This window comes from Meles meles, chromosome 16 (assembly GCF_922984935.1).
Source record: "Meles meles chromosome 16, mMelMel3.1 paternal haplotype, whole genome shotgun sequence".
NCBI lineage: Eukaryota > Metazoa > Chordata > Mammalia > Carnivora > Mustelidae > Meles > Meles meles.
Window position 1 is genome coordinate 43588922 of NC_060081.1, and position 26955 is coordinate 43615876.

At 35.7% G+C, this 26955-nt stretch overlaps 1 protein-coding gene and 1 non-coding gene across 2 annotated transcripts in view; both read right to left on the reverse strand.

Moving 5' to 3' along the window:
• The window catches only part of MACROD2 (mono-ADP ribosylhydrolase 2), a 2072211-nt gene that overhangs the window by 1743176 nt on the left and 302080 nt on the right, over positions 1-26955 (reverse strand). The window lies entirely within an intron of this gene.
• LOC123927376 lies at positions 12133-12272 on the reverse strand. Its single transcript, XR_006815452.1, has one exon. It is a non-coding gene; the product is annotated as a U4 spliceosomal RNA (small nuclear RNA).

Below are 26955 nucleotides of genomic sequence, written 5' to 3' on the forward strand. Positions count from 1 at the left end.
ATACACCATGTACATGCTCAAACTATGAGCAACTTCTGCAATTGAAAGATCTGCATTCTACTTCCTAGTAGAAACACAAGTATAAATGGTTTTTTAAGGAAATCCAAGTGCAATGACACCAAAAGTAGGACTAGTGTTATTCTATTGAATGAAGAATACATACAGAGTATAATAAATATGTACATGTTTCAATACAATAAATCAATAATTGCATTAGCCATATACATCTCATGGCCAAGAAGTATTACTGTTCGAGATCCAATGTAGTAAGTGGAGATGTAAAACAGTGAATCTCCTCACTAAAGAATTGCTAACTACATGCATGAATTTGGAATTAAAAAAACCTAAATGCCAGTACAGACAAAAAGGCTGATATCCAGGATCTATAAAGAACTTCTCAAACTCAACACACACAAAACAGATAATCATGTCAAAAAATGGGCAGAAGACATGAGCAGACACTTCTCCAATGAAGACATACAAATGGCTATCAGACACATGAAAAAATCACCACTAGCCATCAGGGAGATTCAAATTAAAACAACATTGAGATACCACCTTACACCAGTTAGAATGGCCAAAATCAGCAAGACAGGAAACAACGTGTGTTGGAGAGGATGTGGAGAAAGGGAACCCTCTTACACTCTTGGTGGGAATGCAAGTTGGTGCAGCCACTTTGGAGAACAGTGTGGAGATTCCTTAAGAAATTAAGAATAGAGCTTCCCTATGACCCTGCAATTGCACTACTGGGCATTTACCCCAAAGATACAGATGTAGTGAAAAGAAGGGCCATCTGTACCCCAATGTTCATAGCAGCAATGGCCACGGTCGCCAAACTGTGGAAAGAACCAAGATGCCCTTCAATGGACGAATGGATAAGGAAGATGTGGTCCATATACACTATAGAGTATTATGCCTCCATCAGAAAGGATTAATATCCAACTTTTGTATCAACATGGGTGGGACTGGAAGAGATTATGCTGAGTGAAATAAATCAAGCAGAGAGAGTCTATTATTACATGGTTTCACTTATTTGTGGAGCATAACAAGTAACACGGAGGACATGGGGAGATGGAGAGGAGAAGGGAGTTGAGGGAAATTGGAGGGGGAGATGAACCATGAGAGACTATGGACTCTGAAAAACAATCTGAGGGTTTTGAAGGAGCGGGGGGTGGGAGGTTGGGGGAGCCAGGTGGTGGGTACTATGGAGGGCACGTATTGCATGGAGCACTGGGTGTGGTGCATAAACAATGAATTCTGTTACACTAAAAAGAAATTTTAAAAAATTTTAAAAATTTTAAAAAAACCCTAAATGCAGTCATTATGTCTATTCAAATATTACTGATCCATAGAAACATGAGCTAAAATAAAATGTCTACTGGTATTAATTAAAATATGACCCAAGGGAGCAAGCACAACACTTCAAGTTTTTCAGTTATCCATTGCCCCAAGATTTAGGAAAATAAAGGGCCACTTAGGACTCCTAAGTACTCCTGAGTGATCATTGCTGAGTGGTGAGATAATAGGTAGTTTTTTTTTTTTTTTCCTTTTTGCTCTTCTGATTTTCCAAAGTTTCTAATTTAAAAAGAAAAAGAAAAAAAGTACTGTATTCTTTTTATTACTAGGGAAGGTAATTCCTTTACTTAGATATTATCTGAGGGCTCTGTGGGTTAGGCCTCTGCCTTCGGCTCAGGTCCTGATCTCAGGGTCGAGCCCCACATCGGGCTCTCTGCACAGCAGGGAGCCTGCTTCCTTCTCTGCCTACTTGTGATCTCTTTCTCTCTCTGTTGAATAAATAAATAAATAATCTTTTTTTTAAAAAAAGGATATTATCGGAGGGATCAAATTTATTATTAAGGCCATTTAAAAACTTTGAAGAGGCTATATCATGCTCTCCCTCAAAGAAAAGCTGTCATAGGTCCTCCTCCTTTTATTGAATAAAAAATAATGCAAGAAGAAATAATAATACAAGGGCTGAAATTCCATGTGCTACTTCCAAACGTAGGCCTTCAAAAAGATGGTTCACTGCAGCCAGCAATTCTAAGTGACAATAACAGTTTCACTGATGGTGATAAAAGAACTCCTATTCATCTGGTTCTTGGTCCAAAAACACACTGGAAACCCAGTGAAGGCTAGCAAATAAAAAATGCTAATCTTCTCTGGACAAAAGGAAAGCCAAATCTTCTATGAGATTGTTGTTAGGAGTATAGGACCTAAGCCCTGATAAGGCTTTCATCACACATCCCTTACCCTATCTACTTCCCACTCGTTCCATCTTTATTCTTTTCTATTCTCTCTTTAGTTTTGGCCTATCTCCACACCATTTCCTTTAGGAGGCATTCAAAGGCATTGCTATTCTTACAAATTTTTAAAAAAAGGTAATTATAGACAGACCTTGGTATATGTGCAGGAGGATCTGTGCAGCCTCCCATCTAGACAAACATGAGGACCTCCTACAGCTATTCTACAACTAACTTCCTAAAGGATACTGCATTTATAAAATTTTATTCATTTTGTCTTGAGACTTTCTCCAAATTTTCTTGAGCGCCATGCTGATATGGTTAAGTCTAAGTTCCCTGACTTAATGCTGTTGTAGAAGGCAATAAAGATCCACAAGGCAAGAAATTCACTATGGGTCTTTAAAAATGGTTACAACTTCACAGAAAGGTACCTGTCAAAGTGAGTTCCAAACAATGATCTGGACTAAGTCAAAAGAGAGAAACCATTTTAATCCAGCATCTTCAGCTACTTAAGATCCAGATTCCACTGTTCACTGTAAGCTTCAGCTAACATATTCTTCAATGATTCAACACAAGAGAACTCAGCAGTGCCTAGTGACAGAGCTCTCTGAGGTTCTCAAACTGAGAGCTGTTTGCACTGTCTTTATATAGTGCAGAAACAACTTAGGAGGCAAATAACATAAATGCCATCACCATGTTCCAGTCCAGAAGTTTTTATTATAGCAACTTTAGCTCTGGGCAAGCTGCCGCAGTCAGCACATTGTGATGGCAAATACACTGACTGTATTTTCTTCCTAAGCAGTATATAACACTCGGGCTGGGCTGTTCCTGAGAAGGACTCATGAAACAGCTCTAATCAACACATTATAGTTGGAACAGCTAGATGTCACATTCACAGCTTGTATGCCTTAATTGTCAAAATTGTTTGCTTTCCAGATGAACACATTCGACTCTTTCAGTAAAATCAACCCAAATAGTTCATCAACTGTCATGACAAATAATTCCTACCCTTCCACCACCTATGACATCCTCTGAGCTATAACTCAATTGTTAGAAAAGAAAAAACTAGAAATGAATACAAGTGACAAAACAATTTACCAAAATGTACCATGAGAAGCAGTTAAATAAGAAAATTTGTCCAAGAAATTTCAAAGAACCTTGGTAATGCTTAAAGTTCTTGCTGAGTTCATGGTAATATAAGGCTTAATAAATGGGGTGTCTTCTAAAAGCTGAAAAATCTTCATTCTCTTCCCAGCTTATTGTTTTGTGATCTTCTAACACATTAACTTAACATCAAATTTCACAGCTCTAAAAAAAAAAAAAAAAAGCTTGAGAACTATCCTAGATTATGTCCAAACAACACAGTTTCTCAAATCAATTAAAATGACTGAATAATTAATAGTGAAGCCCATATCAACCTCCAGTTTATTTTAAAAATAAAATAAAAAAGAAAGTTAAAAAAAAAAGCCACATTTCTTGGTCAAAGCTTTAGTGAAGAAAACCTAAAAGGTAAAGTGTCTATCTTTCACCTACCCATTTTATCAGTTTAGGAGAAGATTCAACTGTCTTTCACGTTCCTCAATCAAAATTCAGGACCATATACCCAGAGGTCTCCTTAGCTCTTGAATCAATATAAGACTTCAAATTTTAGGTCAACTTTATTACATCAATAAGGAGAACATCTCATTTTCAAATTATGCCAAAATTTTCCAATTCATGGTAAGCAACTATCAGTAAGTCGTCCCTAACTTGTATACTTGTGCTTTATTTCATTCTCTGATTAATAAATTCCCATTTCTTTCCTGTCAATAGTATGTCTATGTATGTGAGATCCATGGACCACACTTTGAGTAGAAGAGAATACTTAGGTTCCAGCTGCAGCGATAAATATCTAATCTGGGTCCAGATATGGTTTGGTACCAGTTAGTGGCATTTGCCCCTTTAAGCTCAAATTCCCAGGGGTACTGGAACTTGGGCTAGCTGGTACTTCTGGAAGAACTGCAATAATTCAAAGGCCTCCTATTTAATTGACTTCATTTTGTCAACCCTAAATTAGGGACATGTTCACTCTCAGCTTCTCTGTTCTCTAAGACCTAGATGCCTCCTATTTTGCTCCTCCCCATAACTTTTCCTCTCCACTAGAAAATAAGAATTTTAGTTTATCTCTGCTTAATAATGAGCAGCTGGCTTCAAAACCACTTCAGGCACTTCGAATATCAACAGTCAATTGCCTTATGTCAAAATTTGTGTTATTTTGAGGTTCACTCCTATATAATGTATATTTGATCATGATTTCAGAAAGCATTTAAAAATTTTTAATTATATCTTCCAGGACCAGAATGGAGAACCACAGGCTGCACAGTAATGTTACTAGTGGACTGAATAACAAAGCCCAAAAATTGATCAGCAACATCCTGGAGAGAGGTCTCTAATAGCACATTACAGGACTCTGTCCTCAAACTGAAATTTATCATACTTCTCATCAATAACTTCAATAATGACACATAAAACCTTCCTACTAAGAATTGTATATTAGAGGTAGAAATAAGATGTTTAATGACAGAAGTAGATTTTAAATTCATATATTCATACACACAAAAAGTTATTGATTACTATATGCCAGATTGTAAATCCTGGGCAATATAGAAATAAAAAACAGTGAGTCCTCAAGAAATTTATGACCTAGTAAAGGAGATAGGGAAATAAATAATTATGCTGCAATGTGAAAAGTGCTACAAGAGGGAAATGAACACATGACAAAGGAAAACAGAAGTATTACCTGACTCCCACTGGGAGAGTCCAAGAAAATTTGGGATGTGAAGGTGAAGACACCACATGAGCCACAGTACACATATGTCTGACATTTGGGACGGGTAGATGCCCTGAGATAAAGATTTAGGAGACTCTATTATAGGCGGTCATTGAAGCCAGAGGTACAAATGAGATGGATCTAGAAGATTATACAGGAAAATATAGTTAAAAGCCATGAATGGACTCTTGGGCAACAGCAACTACTTAAGCCTCAGCAGAGAGAGAGAGGTACCCAAGAATACAGAAATTGGTGACTCCACCAATCCCCTGCATGTTGCAGTTCCTTGGGATTCTGTTCTAGGTCCTGTTTTACTAAATATGCACTCTCCCAGGGTTTGATTCATTCTTCCAGTTCCAATTATTGTTAATATGTAATTGTTGTCCACTATTTGAGAGGCAAGGTCATGTTCTAAGAGTGAAAAAGCATGGTGAAAGAATTAGAGAAAAGTGGTGGAATCTGGGGTTAGCCATGCAGGGGAATTCTATTCAACGACTCTTTGGTTAATAGTATGAGAGGTCCTGATGCAGATGGTATATGGCAGTGGAAAAAACAACAACTATGAGAAGTCATCCCATTGATTCCATAAATGTTGTTTCTTGGGGTTCTGTTCTATTTCTTCTTCTCTCTATATATATACTTTTTCAAAGCAATCTCATCCATTCCTCTGGTTCCAATTACCATTACTAATACGTTATATAATATGCATATGATAATATGTATATATTAGTGTAGTGTAAGCCCCATGAAGCTTACACTACAGTGAGAAAAGGACAGACAATGATAAAATAGACTACAACAACTGACTTGGTAAATGATACATGTGGTATAGAAAAATAAGGTAGGGAAAGGAAAAAGAGTAAAAGAGGCCTATATTTTAGATAGAATGGATAGAAAAATCCCCATTAAGGAGGTATAACTTGAGCATAAAACAAAGTAAACTGAGAAAGCAAAGCATGCATCCATAGTGGAAGTGGCTTTAAACCTCACTGCACACTTGCATCACTTAAGAATCATTTAAAACAAAAGTAATTCCTAGGTCCTTCCCCTTGGTTTTTCTGAATTGGTCTAGGGTATGGCCTGGGCACCATTAGTTTTTGAAACCCCCCATTGATTCTAATGTACAGTCAAGACCAAAATTACTGATGTCGTATAAGAGTATTAGAGGTCATCACAAGTTCAAAGACCCAGAGGGAGGAGCATGCTTGGAGTCTAAGAGAAAAATATGGGTCAGCTAATAAGGTCTAAATAAAAGATTGTAAGAATAGTGCTGAAAACTAGCAAAGATACTAGATCATATTTACAGACAACAACAACAACATTCCGCACAGCTGTGTGATTTTCAACAGCGGTACTCAGCAGCCTAGAGGTAGTCATGGAAGAGCTCTAGGCCTACCTCATTTTTTTGCTCTTTGCTTTATTGCACTTCATAGTTTTGTGTTGTTTGTAAACTGAAGGTTTATGGCAAGCCTACCCTGAGCAAGACTATCAGCACCATTTTTCCAACAGCATTTGCTTACTTCACGTTTGTCACATTTTGACAATCCTTGTAATATTTCAATCTTTTTCATTACTATATTTTTATGGTGATATGTCATAGTGATCTTTGATGTTAGTTTTATAATTATTCAGGGGCTCCATGAACTGTATTAATATAAGATGTCAAACTTAATCAACAAATGTGTGTTCTGACTGCTCCACAGACCAGCCAATCCCTTCTCTCTCTTCCTCTCCCCTTAGGCCTCCTTATTCCCTGAGACACAATATTGAAATTAGGCCAATTAATAACCCTACAATGGCCTCTAAATGTTCAAGTGAAGAAAGAGTCACACATGTCTCATCTTAAATCAAAAGCTAAAAATGATTAAACGGAGCAAGGAAGACATGCCAAAAGCCAAGATAGATCACAAACTTGCCCCCAAGCACCAGTGAGCCAAGCTGCAAATACAAAAGAAAAGTTCGTGAAAGAAAGTAAAGTGCTACCCCAGTGAACACACAAAGTAAAAAGTAAAACAGCTTTACTTATTACATGAAGAAAGTTTCAATGGTCTGGAGAAAAGATCAGATCAGACACAACATTCCCTTAAACAAAAGCCTAATCCAGCAAATCCCTAATTCTCTTTAATGTTATGAAGACTGAAAGTGGTGAGGAAGCTATAGAAGAAAAGTTTGAAGCTAGCAAAGTTTGGTGCATGAGATTTAAGGAAAGACGCTGTCTCCATTAACATAAAGGAGCAAGGTGAAGCAGCAAGTGCTGAGGCAAAAGATCCAGTCAGTTATCCAGAAGCTCTAGTTAAAATAATAAATGAAGGTGGCAATACTAAACATTGAAAATCTTGATGAAGCAGCCTTCTTCTCATAGAGAGAAGTCAATGCCTGGCTTCAAAGCTTCAAAGGACAGGCTGACTTGTTGTTAGGGGTTAATGTAGCTGGTGATTTTAAGCTGAAGCCAATGCTCCTTTATCATTCTGAAAACCCTAGGGCCCTTAAGAATGATGCTAAATCTACTGTGCCTGTGCTCTGTCAATGGAATAATATGTGCTAGACAATATACATCTGCTTATAATTAGGTTTACTGAGTATTTTATTTTTTTAAAGATTTTGTTTTATTTATTTGACACAGAGAGAGAAAAAGCACAAGCAAGGGGAGTGGCAGGCAGAGGGAGAAGGAGAAGCAGACTCCCCACTGAACAGGGAGCCCAATGCAGGACTTGATCCCAGGACCCTGGGATCATGACCTGAGCTGAAGGCAGATGCTGAACCGACTAAGCCACCCAGATGTCCCTACTGAGTATTTTAAACCCATGGTTGAGCCCTACTGCTCAGAAAAAGATCCCTTTCAAAATAGTAGTACTCATTGACAATTTACCTTGTCACAAAAGAGCTCTGATGGAGATGTACAATGAGATTATTGTTGTATTGATGCCTGCTAACACAACATCCACTCTGCATCCCTGGGATCAAGGAGTAATTTTGACTTTCAAGTCTTGTTATTTAAGAGATACATTTCATAAGGCTATAGCTGCCACAGATACTAATTATTCTGATGTATCTGGACAAAGTAAATTCAAAACCTGCTAGAAAGGATTTACCATTCTAGATGCCATTATGAATATTTGTAATTCATTGCAAGAGGTCAAAATGTCAACATAAACAGGAGTTTGTAAGAAGTTGATTCCAAATGATGACTTGGAGGGGTTCAAGACTTCAAAGGGGAAAGTGTAGAAGTAATGGGAATACCAAAAAGAAAACTACAGGTGGAGTTTGAATACCTAACTAAATTTTTGCAATCTCATGAAATTCCTTGAATGGATGAGGAAGAAAGTGATTTTGAGATGGAATCTATTCCTGGTGAAGATGCTGTGAGGACTGTTGAGATGACAAGAAAGGAATTAGAATATTACATAAACTTAGTTGATAAAGCAGCAGCACAGTTGAGAGGATGGACTCCAATTTTGAAAAATGTTCTCCTGGGGGTGAAATGCTATCAAACAGGATCAAATCCTACAGGGAAATGAGTGAAAGGAAGATTCAAACAATGTGGCACACTTCATTGTTGTCATAGTTTAAGAAATTGCCATAGCCACCCCAACCCTCAGCAACCACCATCCTGATCAGTCAGCAGCCATCAATGTCAAGGCAAGATCCTCCAACAGCAAAAAGATTATGACTCACTGAAATCTTGGATGATGGTTAGCATTTTTTTAGTAAGAAAGTATATTTTAATTAAGGTATATACATTGTTTCTTGACCTAATATTATTGTACAACAGACTCCAGTATATTGTAAACATAACTTTTCTATGTACTGGGAAACCAAAAAATTTATTAGACTCACTTTATTGCAATATTTGCTTTATTATGGTAATCTGGAACTGAACCTGCAATATCTCCAAGGTATGCCTACAGGTAGCTGGATTGACCAAGCACTAGGACAATGATTGTAAAGAAAGGATAATGGAACAATTAAATATTACATAATCATCAAAAAATAAAATTTTGCCATTAGCAACAACATGGATGGAATTAGAGGGTATTATGCTAAGCGAAAAAAGTAAATCAGAGAAAGATGATATGTGGAATTTAAGAAGCAAGGCAGAGGATCATAGGGGAAGAAAGGGGAAAATTAAACAAGATGAAATCAGAGAGGGAGACAAACCATAAGAGACTCTTAATCTTAGGAAACAATCTGAGGGTTGCTGGAGGGGAGAGGGGTGGGAGGATGGGGTAACTGGGTGATGGACATTGGGGAGGGTATGTACTGTGGTGAGTGCTGTGTATTGTATAAAACTGATGAATCACAGACCTGTATCCCTGAAACAAATGACACATTATGTTAATTAACTGAATTTAAATTTAAAAAAAAGAAAGAAAGGATAATGGAGAGTTCTTAAAATAATGGACTTTTGGGTATGAACTGAATCAGAAAACTGAAATAAAAAGTTAGGGTGAAATGAGAGGGATCATGTGACAGAATGTGCAATGATCTGAACAAACAGACAAACCAAACAAGGTGAGGGAGAGGTAGCTTGATTAACCATACTTTCTATCTGCGCCATAGGCATGCCATATCTACTAAATATTCTAATACAATATTAGTCTTCTTTAAAAAAGTAGTGATTGGCCTTCATTAAATAATCACTAACTTCCCCGTGGATATAGAATGGATATTCACTTTAATTTAGCAAAGTATAATCCACACATCAAAAAGGAAGTAACCTAGTCTACTCTGGGCTGGGTAAAAGATGTTTGGATGAGCCATTTTAAGAGAGACTCCAATAAAGCATCCAAGGATAGGCAGCCACAATGTAAAATAATCTGGAAGTCATTTCTATTAGGAATAATGGTCATTTTTTTTTAACACAAAGATGATGACATAAAAGTTCACATTCATAAGTAGTAAGAGAATGGAAAAGGTCTCAGGCATAATGAAGGAATTTCCATTTCTTTATCTTAGGAGTAAAGTGGTACAAAATAATGAAGAGACTCAAAACATGGTCATTCTGGTAAATGATAAAAGACTGGAGTTATAAAGCTAAAAGGTCATAGTATTTCAAGGGGCATCAGCACAGACGTTGAATTCATACAAAAGAATCATAGAAGTGACCATGACATAGCTGCCCCTATCCTTCATTAGAAGAGCCCCAATGCATTTTATGAATAAGCCCCTGTATGACTCTAATGGGAAATTTTGTTCTGCTGAATATGCTATTAAATGCACTGGAAGCTGTGGAAAGGAGGGAAGTGGAGGGGTCTCAGGAAGGACTGAATAATTTAAAAAAAAATCTGGAATTGCACTGAACTGAAAGTCAATAAACTTGAAAAAGAAATATTTAATGCATAGCAAGTACCAGTTCTAGAGGAAACGGGTCAACTGAAAGTTTCCTCAAATGGTGCAACCAGGAAGAGGGAATTTCAGTGATGAAAAAGTACATGGAAGATGTCTATCTTGACCACAATCTGTCTCATCAATGAATGAAAGCCAACGAGAGCCCAGGGGAGTTGAAGTAGCTATGAAGTCTTACACTTTGAAGATGACTTTTCTCTTTTGGACTTTGAGCACCACTGTGGCTTTCCAAAGAGGATTTGAGGGATGAGACTACTGATGATGTGACCATTCCACCTAAGGAAAGGAAGCTCTCTGGAGTATGGTGGAAGCCTGCTAGTTCTCTCTGTAGCCAGAGTCAGGCAGAGGAAAGATCCACTGACCCCTTCTGTCCATGCTTGTTTCCTGTCGCCTTGGGCACTTCTAGTGACAAATGGCTGCTGGGATAGAATTCGAGGTAGTCATGAAAATAGATAGGTTTTATGGCAAAAAATGTCCCATAGCAAAACTGCGATATTCTAAATTTTAAAAAATTGAAAAGATAAGCTCTCTGTGAAATTCAATTCACATGTAGCATGTTCTGTCCCTTTATCTTAAATAAAAGACAAGTAAGTGGCTCCATCTCTCCACTGACCTATCAGAGGAAGAGACTTTGGAATCAGAGCTGGGTAACTTACCACGTCCGTTACTAAATGTTTAACAATCTTGTTGATCTAGAAGGGACAGAACATGCTACATGTGAATTGAATTTCACAGAGAGCTTATCTTTTCAATTTTTTAAAATTTAGAATATCGCAGTTTTGCTATGGGACATTTTTTGCCATAAAACCTATCTATTTTCATGACTACCTCGAATTCTATCCCAGCAGCCATTTGTCACTAGAAGTGCCCAAGGCGACAGGAAACAAGCATGGACAATCTTCCAGTAAACAGAGAAAAAATAAATATTTCTCACCAATTTTAATATGATCTCCAGGTCTGAATTCTAACATATGTATGGGGAATTAAAAAAAAAAAACATGTAACACACAGAGACACACATAATGATTCAAGGAGAAGATAATATAATTCTAATATAAATCTTTGGTAGAATAAAAATATCCCATTTTTTTAAAGATAGGTAGAAATCAATAGATACAAAGGTCATCTTTTGAACAAGGAGTGACAAGGGACCAACACAACTGATCACCATTCATTTCATGATGTTTTTGCTTCAGGGAAATCTAAAACAACACATTTTTTGTATTTGATCTTTATTCATTCAAGGGTTCACATAAATGAAAGAAGTTCACAAATGCTTGACAGTTCTTACACACATACACTCTGAAGTTTATTGCCTTATAGACTATAAGGCAACCAAACTATAAAGCCTTTTTCTATCTGCATAAAGTTCATTTTGAAATAAACCAAAAAAATTCAAAGGTACTTTTATGTTTTCCTTTCATTTTCTTAATACACGGCATATTCACATCCAATTCTTTATTCAACTTAAGAAGTTGCAGCATGATATAGTGGTTAATAGATGAGTTCTAAAATTAGACTTCCTGAGTTAAAATTCTAAATCTACCATTTACTAAATGACTTTTGGCAGCAGGTTAGGTAACTTCTTTGCGCCTCTATTTCCCTTTCTGTAAATAAAGAGATTAAAAATACATCTCATAGGATTGTAGTGAAGATTAAATGAGTTAATATGTTAAAAGCCTTTACAACAGTGCCCGAAATATATTAGGTGGTCAATAAATCTTAGTCATTAAGAAAACTGCCAAAAGTTTTCCTTATAATCATCTCATTTTTTTAAGGCAAAATTAGACATCCTAACAATGGATATATTTTTCAATTAGCAATAATCGCGCCTCGGATAAACCTCATTGGCTACGATACTGCCACTGCGCAAAGCTACAATGGATATATTTTTCAAACAAAAGCCTTGTGCAACATGGTGACTCACTACAAACCTTCACTCTTTCTTCTGCTTGCATAAAAATTCCTATCTGAGGATCAGTTTCTAGGGAACCCAACCTAAGATATGTAAGACAATCAGTGAGGAGAAAATAAATAAAATGATGCTTAGGCAAGCATTAAAAATACACCCTCCAAATCTGAGAAATAGTAAATGACATTTGATTTTTCTGCAGAAACAATGCAGTACTTATTCAGTACTCAAGTGTGGAAACTTGACAGAATGTGGACAGGTGTGAAGATATAGGCAGCAACTCAGTTGTGCTGTTATGTTACATTCTGCCATTCAAGATTTTCAACAGGTTGATTTTACTTATATGTTTCACAGTTTTCCCTTTTTTATGATGAACATACAATACTTATAAATTTGCAAAATCATAGACCTCTCATTCACCACTTAACTGGTATTTGACACAAAGCAAAGAGCATGGCTTTCTCCATTTGAAAGCCACACTTTTTTCTTCTCTCAATATATATATTAATATATATATTGATATATAATATATATTAATATATATTATATAATATATAATAATTATATATTAATATATTAATATAATATATTATTATATATTATAATATATATTTATATATAATAATATATAATAAATAATAAATATATATTATATATTATATATATAATAATAATTATATATTAATATATTAAGAATATATATCTCTCGGGGCACCTGGGTGGCTCAGTGGGTTAAAGCCTCTGCCTTCGGCTCAGGTCATGATCCCAGGGTCCTGGGATCGAGCCCCACATCCAGCTCTCTGCTCCGCAGGGAGCCTGCTTCCTCCTCTCTCTCTGCCTGCCTCTCTGCCTAGTTGTGATTTCTCTCTGTCAAATAAATAAAATATTTTTTAAAAAAAGAATATATATCTCTCAATGTATATTTAATGGCTATTCCATCAAAATTAAGAAGAATCACATTTCAAAGGTGTCCATATATATAGAATACACACACACACACTTTCAGGTTTTATTTGAAAATAAAAACCTAGAAGCTTTTGCTCACACTTATCTTCTGTCTGAACACCTTTTATCTTATGTCAAAATGCCTCATTTTACCCACATTTTAATTTTAAGATCAAAATACTCCATTAAAAGATTCCCAAATTGCCATGGCTAAAGATAATTGTTCCCTCTTCTGGCACTTTTTCTATGCATTATATTTATTAATGTTTAATTTCATCTCTACAAAAATTCCTTAGGGCTGGAGGAATGTTCTGCTCTAAACTGTAGCATTCCTTGCCTCCAGCTTTATCCAGTGTTTGTCAATGAAACGAAATGAATGAATGAATAAATGAAAGGAATGAAGGATGATTATTTTGGGGGACTCTTGTTTCCTTTTTGATAAAGCTTGTACAAATAATAACTTAAAAATTTTAAGAGTCAAGACAATAGCATCTCATATACAAATGCTTGATTTTAAGGAATATAATTAATGCCCCAAAGAACTATGAATATGGCCTTGTATTTATCGAAAGTTCTTCAGTCATGAAGTATGTTGTGAAGTTAATCTTCAAGAAGCTGTAATAATAACAAGGCACAACTTCTGCTTCAAAAATTCCTAAATGCCAGTTCTCAAAAAGAACTATCTAAAGAGTTTGTTTTTAACCCAGCTTCCCTGGCCTCACTCCTGATATTCTGTCCCAGCAGATCTGAGGTGGGATGATGGGATGCTCAGCCAGGTATAGGAACAGTTTCTCCATTCCATCCCAAGAATTTTCAAGGCAGCCCTAATTCTCTGCTTCTCCTTTTAGTTGAAGGCTCAGATAGCTCACATCTCCCTTTTAAGAAACATCTTTGACCATTTCAAATGCCCTCTCTTTTTATGCATATGTAATTGTAGTGGTAACTCCTCTTCTATAAACAGATTAAGTAGGGTGCCTGGGTGGCTTGGTCAGTTAAGCATCTGCCTTCTGCTCAAATCATGATCCTGGAGTCCCCGATGGTGTCCCACATCAGGTCCCTGCTCAGCAGGAGTCTGTTTCTCCTCCTGCCCTTTGCCCTGCTTGTGCTCTCACTTACTCTCTCAAATAAATAAAATATTTTAAAAAATGATTTGGTACATGATTAGCACTTTTAAATTCACTGTTTCACTTATTTAACCTCTCAACCCCTAATTCAGCTGTAAGTTCCTACTAGGGAAAGACTAATGAATCCTTACTTCTATTCTGTATCCAGAGTGCTGGGCAATTTTACTTACTTTGGATTTAATAAATTATTCTTTGTTTAGGCCAAAAATACTTTAAAATCTTGCAATCACTAAAATAAAAAATAAGAATATTGAATCAGGTTATTTTTTTAAAACGAACATCTTATCAACATGAGACTAAAAGGAATAAGGTAAAGAAACACTGTAGAGCAGAAGAAGAGCTGAGGGAGAAAGCATCTGTTTGAAACATAAGAGGCCATACCTTTCTACTGTTCAACTTACTAAAGTGAGCAATAGTCATTTTGGTCATTTTTTAAGATCCAATAATAAATTCAATACCACTTTGCCCCCAAATAAAGACCATAGGTATGGAAACTGATATACAATTTAGGAAGGATGAATCCAATATCTTGAGACATCTGCATTAATCTACAAGCACAGGGATATCAATTCTTGCCATGCACGAGTGTCCCAGAGATCTATACTTAATTGGAAACCCCCAATTCAATCTGAGTCCGTCACAACTAATCCTGTTGTAGGCAGGGAGACAGAGCAATTCTCCCAGAGACTTTCTTTCTATGTTATTTCTATCCTCAAGCCTTGTATGGAAGCTTTCGCTAGACATTCCCTAAACATCAGCCATTAAAATGAAGTAGTTTGGTTTAGTTTATATGCCCCATGAGCCATGTCTCTCAAGCAACAGGCTCAAGAGTCAGGTAAAATCTGTTTCTTCTAAAGAGAGGATCAGAGGGTGGAATGGAAAATATGATTTCTAAGAATTATTGCTACATACAGGTAATATACCATAATTTTTCAGTAAAAGTTTGAGATTCACTCTGAGTAGACTGGCACAGGTTATACTTTTATACTCATGAACAGGAGACAGAATGTTCTCATTGGATAACTTGAACCTAGGGGTCATTTCAAGTTCCTTAGGGAACAAAACATAGAACACAAAATGGAAACAAAGGGCTGTTGGAACGAGAAAAGAGGAGAACAGATGTTAGAAAAGAGTATCAGTTAAGAATAGGCTGAGTTGCAACCAAAATAACAACCAAAATAACAATGGCTTAAACAAAATAAAATTTTATTTCTCTTTCACATTAAAGAAGTTGGGAGTAAAGGATCCTTAAATGCTGATGAACTGAAATCCTCCTCCAGAATCCTCCAGATTCTGGATTCTGCCATACTTGGTAACAAGGTATACCTAGCCAAAAGGAAATTTAGAGAATGAAGTCTTTATTGCAGGTGACTATATATCCATTTAACAATGAGATGTTTTCTACTTCCTTGGGGAGACAAAAGGATAGACATTGAGACACATATAGCAATCTCCAGCAGGCTGTACAGATTCCTAGGATGACTCCATGATCCCTACCACCTTGTATCCATACGTTTGTGCAATGTCTTCCTCTCGAGTATGGGCAAAAGCTGTGACTTCCTTCTAAGCAACAGAATATGGAATAGAATAGAGATGGAATAGAGATGATTAGTGTACATGACTGACTTAGCATTTGTCTTGCAGGAGTTTTTCTCTCTTCCAGAAAGAGCTATGAGGAAGTCAGTGGCCATATTGGTAAACATAGCAAGGAACTGAGGGTGGCCTCTAGAAGTTGAAGGTAGCTTCTAAACAACAGCCAGCAAAAAATAAAGCTCTCAGTCCAGCAACTACAAAAGCAAGGAAGGAGAGCCTTTCTTGGATGAGCCTCTGGATGAGAATTCAGTCCCAAATAAAACCCTGATTGTAGCATTATGAGTCTATAAACAGCAGATTCAGCTGTGTCCAGACTCCTGAGCACAGAAACAAAGATAATAAATGTGTATTGTATCAAACCACTAAGTTTGTGGTGATTTGTTATACAATAATAGAAAAATAACACACTGACATTGAAGGCAACCAACAGATGCTCATAATATTGTACAAAAGGCCTAACTCATTCCCTAATTTATAAAATGTGTTCAATAAATGTTAGCTGCAATGTTTATCATCATCATCATCACCATCATCGTTATTAAAATCATCATCATTTCTTAAATTCAGATTTGCCCACTATCATCACCACCTTGCCTCACAGCTTAGCAAGGAAGAAAATCCCGAAAGGGCAAACAGTTCTATTCATATTACTTCTAGACTTTTTGGAAGCAACCAACTTTAAAATCTAATTGGAGTTGCATTTCCATTAGCACTGCACTGGTGATTCTTGTATATCCATCTGCCACTCCATTCCAAGAATTTGCCTCTCAAGGATACAACAATCTTTTGGTCATGCCTCATTGGGGAAGAATTGAAAAGAATAAGATAGGACATAGTACTCTAGGGGTTCAGTTAAGAATTGCAAGGAAGCCTACAGAAAACAGATCCATCACTCTGTGAAGTCAGGCTGAGGGGAAAAGAAGCAATTAGCTAGAGGTTAAATAGCAAAACAGCTGCTAGAAGCCTTGGGTAAAAATGTCACTGAGTAGGAGTAAAATATTGGAAGAATAATGTAGGAGTGAAAGTTATCAATTGCTTTGAAACCTGAATTTATGCATTTTAATATTACCTAACAAAGTCAATTTGAGCATCTGCTTAATTTCCTGGTATGTGACAAGAATACCAGGAGGAATTTTATAAATTAAAAAAATAAAAAAATAAAAAATAAAGCACCTTTCAGAGCATTTCAAGATAAAGTTTTTACAAGACCACACAAAACCTGAGCTATTTTAGACAGTAATGTGTTAAAGCAAATTAACTTCCCCTAAATCAAGCAAAGATTTCAAAGCTAAGCCATTACATATAATGGAGTGAGGCCAAAAAAAAAAAAAAAAATCTGCTCTATGAAGTATATAAAACAAATAGAAATTGCTGTTATGAGATACCATAAAATAGTCAATAACTCAAAAGATGATTAAAAATAAATAACATATTAGTAATAAAAACCTGGCATGGGGAATATTCTAATAATGGATTTGGGGTTTTTTGGCTCATCACAACTCATGGGACTGAGGGAATATGGTAAGAATAGCTATTATACCAAAATACTGTAGTTTTTGCTTATGCTTATGCTTATTTTTACAGGAAAAAAATGATGTAAAACAGCACATTTTGTATGGAATAAAAAGCACCTAATAAAGAAAAACTAAAGTACAGAGATGCTAATAATGGAAAAGAAAGATTTATTCCAGTACTATATGGCACTAATTGATAGACGATATTGGAATAATTACATAAGCCTTTAACTACGATAACATTAACAGCAATTTTTAAATTCTTAGAATCAATTCTTTTTATTAAAAAATAAATCATTTTATTTAATAAAAATATTTAATAAATAATAATTATATATAATAAAAAATAAATAATAAAAATTATTTAATAAAAAATAAATAAAATTAGAATCAATTTCTTTTATTGAAATTTGATTGAAAAAAATCGATTTTTTTTCTCATGTGGTTCATATTCTTTTTTTTTTTTTAAAGATTTTATTTATTTATTTGACACAGAGAGAGAGATCACAAGTAGGCAGAGAGGCAGGCTGAGAGAGGCAAAATAACACAAAAAGTCAAAGTGAGAAATGTAGCCTCTTTTTAGAATGTGATCTTTTCCAAATTCCCCATAAAATTACAAGATTATTTAGATACAGGAACAGAGTCTCTCCATTGAAATGTGAACTCTCCAGAATGAACAAGCCACCAAACTGATCGCAGAAATCATCTAGTTACCAAAATAGAATGAAAGGAAATATGAAGTACTCAGAGAATTTATGAAATGCACTGGGGTTGTTACAGACATTTAGAAAGTATTAAGTAATTGAGATCATTCTGTGAATCATTAGGGCTGCTTCCTTTATACTCAATAAGGTACAAGAGTGTGGCAGTTCTATCCTAGCTTGAATCTAATCTGAAAACTCATCTTAAAGACAGTTTTGTTACCAGTACAGATTTAACTGAAATTATGTCTCACAATTCTTTTTTTTTTAATTTTTTTAAAAGATTTTATTTATTTGACAGATAGAGATCACAAGTAGGCAGAGAGGCAGGCAGAGAGAGAGAGAGAGGGAAGCAGGCTCCCTGCTGAGCAGAGAGCCCAGTGTGGGGCTCGATCCCAGGACCCTGGGATCATGACCTGAGCTGAAGGCAGAGGCTTTAACCCACTGAGCCACCCAGGTGCCCCTATATCTTCCTTTCAAGAATACTTAAAATCCACATCCTTTTTCCAGATGTGACTAAAATAGCCAGAGGGTTTCTGAGAAACACCTATTATACCGCAGTAAGGAAATCTGCTATTTCAAATGGTAATGGTGACCAATTATGCTTTGGTACTGCAAATACTTAAGTTGACAGCAATGCTCTGGAGAAGTTTTGTACACTAGGCTCCAAGTTCTATAATGTCTTTCTACCAAATATTTTGAAACAAATTTAACATTAAGATTTTTCAGTATGCTGAGCTGTCAATCAAGCTTTAGTTTCCCTGATACTGTTCTTCTAAGGAAGTACAGTGCTTTACTTACCCATGATCAGTAGCAGCAGGCATGCCCAACCTAATACCCCTACTAACAATGTACAGACACTTGGCCATTTTGCAATGGAGAAAAAGCTTGATTTTCTATACAGCATGAATAAGGCTTTCGAAAGCAATTTCAAAGCAGATTTCCAGAAGCAACTTCTAAGGGCAGCTGAATGAGGCTTTTAGCATGCTTTGATAACTATCAAAATTCCCAAATTACATAAGTGCTTAATAACAAGTAAGCATTTCCAACCTGGTTCTACATAAAATATTACCTTTCCTAAAGAAACTAAAAGAAAACCTGAACAGCATTTCGTCAGCACTTTAACTTTGGGACGTGTGAAAAGCAATTTGAAAATTGTAGCCAGTTGTAAAAATACATATACATTTTTTGCTTACTCTTTTTTTTTTTGCCTCCACATTAAGAAACATATTTTTTTACTGTTTTGTTGGCTTAATTTCTTCCAAAAGAGATTATAACTAAGTAACAGCATGAATCAAACCCTGATTGATGTACCTTCTTATAACTACTGCTGATAGATAGCCCTTAAGGGCAAAACCAGGGTACTCTTACAGAATAAACATTGACAGGAAGTGGAGATACATAATTTAAAAATAGCAAACTTATACTAGAACACACAGTTTAATATTCTACTTATATTACACTTTTCATATTGAACTGAAAGAAATTGCTAGGTAACTGAATGTAAACAACAAAACTGAGCAATAATGTCAAAAATTAAAAAACAGGAGGGATAGGCAGATAATTAAAAGCCATAAGGCATTCTTGATTCTCACTGCTTTAAATATTTTGCATTGGTAATATATTTTAAATAATTCAAACAAAAGCATCCAATTAAGATGCTAGTAATTTGCAAAGCAGAAGTTGCAATAGTATAAAGAACAACACTTAATCATACTATTTACTAAGCTCCCATAAGGCACAGCATCCAAGATGTCAGTAAAGGTCATTAGGGAAGGATAGATAGCTTCAAATTTTTTGCTACACTTTCCATCAAAAAGTGGAGTCTCTTTTCTCTTGCCCTTGAGTCTGGGCCTACGCTGCAACTTTGCCCAACAGAATGTAGGGAAATTAACTATAATTTCTGAGGTTGGGCCTTAGAAATTCCATAGCTTCTACTTTCTCCCTAAGAATATTTTCTCCAGACACCATGCTGTGAGAAGCCCAAGTCACATATAGAGGCTACACAGAGGAAAATGGAGGCATTCTGGTCATCTGAGCATCCAATCAACAGCCAGCTCTAAGTGTCCATGTGTATGAGCCACCCTGAACTTCCCATCCCAGGCTGGCGTTTGTATAACTGCAACTAAACTTTAAGGATTATTACATGTCAAGTTTTAATATAAAATCAGAGAAAAATATCCACAATTATCTGAATAATCTACAATAATATTCCTCCTTTTTTCACCATATCTGTGTAAGGCAAGTTTTTATGTATTTCAAGCAAAACAACATACTGCAATAAATAGAATGCAGAAGCAAACATAAGACTCCAATTAATCTCATCAAGCAATCATCAAAGAGATCTGCAAAAAATGTGTGAAGCAATACAACCTTAATTATTTTTGTCTGGGAAATATAGTTATTCCTATTAAAATTACATATGTTGAAATACGTGTTTATTATATTTTTGTGCATATTTTAATGATATGTACAATATAAAATTCACCATTATAAAGCATTATATTATACATAAAGCATTATAAAACACAAAATTCAGTATTTTTAGTATAATCACAAAGTGTCTAACCATCACCACTAATCCCAGAATACTTTCATTATCCCCAAAAGAAACTATGTTTCTATCAATACTCATTCCTTATTTCCCTATATCCTTAGTCCCTGGCAACAATTAATCTACTTTGTGTCTCTATGTATTTTTTCTATTCTGGACATTTCACATAAATAAAATCATATATTATATGACCTTTACTGTCTAGTTACTTTCACTTAGCATAATATTTTCAAGTTTCATCCATACTATAGCATATACCTGTATTTTATTACTTTCTATGGCCAAATACTTTTCCAGTGGATGGATTTATTGCATTTTGCTTATCCATTCATCAAATGATGAACCTCTTGAGTTTTTCTTGTTTTTTTCACTATTAAGAATGATTATGAGCATTTGTGTACCAGCTTTTGTATGGATATATGTAATTTTCTTAGATGTTGTTATTTACTTACTTTCAGATGAATTAACTATTTTAAACATTTTTAAACTATACAATATAAAATCTACATAAATTGAAACTTTTTAGGGCCCTAGATAATTTTTAAAAGTACAAAGGGTCCTGAGACCAAAAACTTGAAAACCACTCTTATATGGATTTTTTTCTATTGCTTTTCAAAGAAATAAGAAAATATAACTTTTTCATATCTCCTTTAAATTATTGATTCATAGGAATTCTAAATAATTTTTAGCTTTTATAAAACAGTATCTTGGAAGCTTTATTCCTAGGTTCAATTTAAGAACAAATAATGATCAACCAATACAATGAGGGTAAATGTCATAGTATGTGGAGGATTTCTTTTCCCTACAAGATGCTAAAAAAAGGTGAAATGCTTTATTACTTTTTACAAACTGCTAGTTTTCTAAAAATATTTAACTTCAGTTTTGATATATGGGCTCTTCAAATCCATGACCTACTTGGGCTTCAGGCCCCTGTGTCGTTCCTTGGACCTTTGAAATAATTGTATTGAGTCTTTCATGCTTGAGGGAGAGATATCTGGTCCCAGTCTCCCCTGATGCCTGTCAATATAACGTTAATCAAGAAATCAAAATAAATTTAATCAAAGATCTGGTAGCTGGCATTCCTGTACTCATTACTCACAGAAGATTATTTTTATTGGGCATTTCATAATCATAATTCTTGAACCATTATTATATATTCAACCTTAGGAAAACTTTCAAAGTTTCCTATTAAACACATTTGGTACATCTGTTTCCCCAAAAGATATTAAATTCATAAACTTCTATAGAATATGTTTGGTATCTATAAATGATTACACATGTCTTTAAGTTATATCCTTTGACAAAGTTATATATGTACTTCTCACTTTCTAAATGTCTCCAAATTTTAAAAACTCATTCATGTGAAAATAGAGCTACACTATGACCCAGCAATCGCACTACTGGGTATTTACCCTAAAGATACAAACGTAGTGATCCAAAGGGGCACATGCACCTGAATGTTTATAGCAGCAATGTCCACAATAGCTAAACTACGAAAAGAACGTAGATGTCCATCAACAGATGAATGGATAAAGAAGATGTAGTGTGTGTGTACACACACACACACACACACACACACACACAATGGAATATTACGCAGCCATCAAAAGAAATGATGCCATTTACAATGATGTGGATGGAACTGGAGGGTATTATGCTGAGCAAAATAAGTCAGTCAGAGAAAGACAATTATCATATGATCTCTCTGATATGAGGAATTTGAAAGGAAGGGCAGGGGGTCTGGGGTGGGTAAGGAGGGAAAAAATAAAACAAGATAGGATTAGGAGGGAGACAAACCATAAGAGACTCTTAATCTCACAAAACACACTGAGGGTTGCTGGGGGTGGGGGTATAAGGATAGGGTGGTTGGGTTATGGACATTGAGGAGGATATGGGCTATAGTGATTGCTGTGAAATGTGTAAGCCTAATGATTCAGAGATCTGTAACCCTGGGGCAAATAATACATTACATGTTAATAAAAATAATTAATTAAAAATAATAAAAAACAAAACAAAACAAAACAAACAAATAAACACACACACACACACACACACACACACACACACACACACACACATTCATGTAGTGAACCAGGTTCTTAAAGGCTTTAGGTCATGCTTTTCTGTGTGTGATAATTTCAAGTTCCAGACAGACATTTGAAAACAGAAAAGTTACCACAGGATATTTGGTTAGTCTTTCATTATTGAAAGGACTATTTTCAATAATAAGCATATAGTTTAGGATAATTCTTTATTGTTCTTTATTGAGAATTGAAAGTAAAATCCTGAAACACTATTCCATGGAGTGATACAGAAATTTCCTTCTGACAAGGAACTTAATTTTCTCAAAGGTCATCCGGTTATTCCTGGTTGAATTCCCAGGTGACACACTAATTTAGAAATGTTTCCTCATTAGTGTTGACATCTATCTCCCAAGTGCTGGAAAAAACTTCATATACTACATTATTCATTTGAAATATGGATTTAGAAAGGGAAAAAGGAATTATTTGCTTTTAACTATCTGGACATAATTGTATATTATATACATTTATCATATACAAGAGAAGATGTTTCAATTAAAAGGCATTAGAGCAGCATGAAAAGTAAAATGCTTTGGAGTTCAAATCCTGCTTCCATCCCTTATCTGCTTAAAAGATCACAAGGAAGTTGTTGAGCCTCTCTGAGATTCAATTTCCCTATCTGCAAAAATGAGCAGTATCCTTGCACACTAATTACCAAAATGCATGTAAAATATCTGATAAAGTATATAGGATCTCTACATTGTTATCTTTTATTAAAGGTATCATTACTATTATCACAACAAAAGGCACCGTCAGACAACATAGGTCTACCATGAAATTCATGGCAATCCCTAGAGTTGAAGAACAGCCTAGCTGCATCAAGAGCAAGCATAAAGGTAAGAGAAAAGGACAATTGCCCTGGATGTTAGCTAGTCAAATAAAATAGCATTTTGGGTTTATGTTATTGTTGTTTTTGTTTTTTGTTTTTCCAAGAGGAAGGGGAAGGAGGACAGCCTGTGAGAAGGGAACTATTTTCTGCTTTCATTGTAAGGGATCCAGAAAGTTAATCATTTTTGCTGAAATGTCAACAATTTTATGTAGTACTCCAGCCTTTAACACTTCCTATCTCCAATATAATACCACAGGAATGAAACACAAATATTTTCCTCAAACATCACGTTGATGCTTTCCCTTGCCCTATCCAGAAGCATACAAACACCCACCACACTCCCGTTTCAAGACCTGCCCTATCACACCAGCCCACTTTTCATGAACTTCACTTACAGCAACTCCACGTATACTGACAAAACACAAGAATTGATTAAGGGGGCCCCTGACCGGCTCGTCAATAGAGCATGTGACTCTTGATCCTAGTGAGTTCAAGCCCCAAGTTGGGTGTAAAGATTGCTTTAAAAAGAAGAAAAAAATCTTATTAAATGTGATAGCAATTTATTCAAAATGGTAGTACTTTGAAGTCTTGATTATTTTCCTGTACTTATGTCTTCTAATAAAATTAGCAAGTAACTGAAACACAAACAATGTGAAATACATTCCATTTCATTTAAGATTTAATTAGGGATCATATTTATATTATGAATACGTATTTATTTACAGTGATACCAATCTTACATTTTTTACAAAAACAGATGAAGGAGGGAGAATGCTGCTGAAAAAAGACTACTGGAGCTTATAGAAAATATTACTGTGCTTCTCAAATACTCAAGTACTGTACTTTTATTTACAGTCTATGTAGCCATACCAATTGATTTTCAATCCTTTTTTAAAATATTTTTTTTTTCAGCGTAACAGTATTTATTCTTTTTGCACGACACCCAGTGCTCCATGCAAAATGTGCCCTCCCCATCACCCACCACCTGTTCCCCCAACCTCCCACCCCTGACCCTTCAAAACCCTCAGGTTGTTTTTCAGAGTCCATAGTCTCTTATGGTTCGCCTCCCCTCCCCAATGTCCATAGCCCGCTCCCCCTCTCCCAATCCCACCTCCCCCCAGCAACCCCCAGTTTGTTTTGTGAGATTAAGACATGACAGATGCTGGAGAGGATGTGGAGAAAGGGGAACCCTCCTCCACTGTTGGTGGGAATGCAAGCTGGTGCAACCACTCTGGAAAACAGCATGGAGGTTCCTCAAAATGTTGAAAATAGAACTACCCTATGACCCAGCAATTGCACTACTGGGTATTTACCCTAAAGATACAAACATAGTGATCCGAAGGGGCACGTGTACCCGAATGTTTATAGCAGCAATGTCTACAATAGCCAGACTATGGAAAGAACCTAGATGTCCATCAACAGATGAATGGATCAAGAAGATGTGGTATATATACACAATGGAATACTATGCAGCCATCAAAAGAAATGAAATCTTGCCATTTGCGACGACGTGGATGGAACTAGAGCGTATCATGCTTAGTGAAATAAGTCAATCGGAGAAAGACAACTATCATATGATCTCCCTGATATGAGGACATGGAGAAGCAACATGGGGGGATAGGGGGATAGGAGAAGAATAAATGAAACAAGATGGGATTGGGAGGGAGACAAACCATAAAATATTTTATTTATTTACTTGACAGACAGAGATCACAAGTAGGCAGAGAGGCAAGCAGGGAGAGAGGGGGAAGCAGGCTCCCCGCCGAGCAGAAAGCCGATGCAGGGCTCGATCGCCGATCCCCGGACCCAAAGGCAGAGGCTTAATCCACTGAGCCACCCAGGCACCCCTAATTTCAATTCTTTTAAAGTTAAATTTGGGTAACTTATCCCCTGATGGATAACCTGTAGCTTCTTCCTCTCCAGTGCTCAGTACCTTCTAAATAGAAAGGCCAAGATGGCAACAAAGTAGGTAGAAATTGCATTATGAATGTATATGTATATGCCCATGTGTATATCTGAATACTTTTGAATAATACTTTATTGAAATTTTATTTTTTTGAAATTGCTATTAAGCAAGTCATTTAAGATCTATCTAAAAGCAAATTTAAAAGTTAACCATTAGCTACAAAGATTCACTGTTCATTAACTATTATCAGCATTTTCTAAACATTTACTTACCTACTAGCTCTTATTGATGCTCTTATACCTCATCTCATTCATCTTAACCTGAAGTTGGAAGTCCTTTCCAAATAATTATCACCCCCTCAGGAAAACTAAGCATTGAGATACTTCTCTCCGGGAGACCAAATTAGTATTTCAACCCAGAAAACTTTCTTTTGCCAGTCCTTTTTTCCCCCACCTGATGCTAAGTGCTGAAACAACGCTGTAGATTTCGTCTTCCAGCACTGTGTTCTTTCCTCTCATATGGAAGAATTAGAAAGTGAAAAAATATAAATACATATATTGCAGGGGTATATGATTACCTTCTTCCATCTTTGTATCTATTTCTCTCCTCCCTCATCTCTGATTAAATTACAGTAGGTTCTATTCCTATTTCTTTACTTTCTTATTTTTTAAAAGTACAATGCCTGACACTGAAGTGCTGCCAAATAAATACTTGATAAATGAATGAATAAACAGGAGTGAAACAGTCTCCACCCTTTTCTTTGATGTGTAAGATCTTCCAGTCCACAATGTTTAATTAGTTAACCACTAGATTCTAAGTTAAGTTATTCAAATACCACTTAGCCTCATAAGACCTTTAAACCATCAGACAACCTAGTTCTTTGGGAAACATTTTTTTTTAAGATTTTATTTACTTATTTGACAGAGAGAAATCATAAGTAGACAGAGAGGCAGGCAGAGAGAGAGAGAGAGGGAAGCAGGCTCCCTGCCGAGCAGAGAGCCGGATGCAGGACTCGATCCCAGGACCCCTGAATTTTTGAACATATTCACTCAGAAAGTTCTTTCTTGAGCAACTATTCTACCAACTTAAATAAGTTTTGAAGATCTCATAGGGTTTCATTAGTATATTTCTAACTGTACTCCAAATTTTTATCTATTTTTATATCCCCTCAATTCAAAATTATTATTATACGTCAACTGTATTTTAAAACACTGTATTATAAGGAAGCTTCTTCAGAGCAAAACAACAGTAACAGCAACAAAATTTAGAATTCACTGATCACAGAGTAAAGCAAAATGTCATGCTCACAATAGTGCCTTATCAATATTTATTGATCTGAATGGCTATGGAATTTTCTCCATATTAAAAGGTTCTTAGATTAATTCTGAAAAAGTTTCCAGA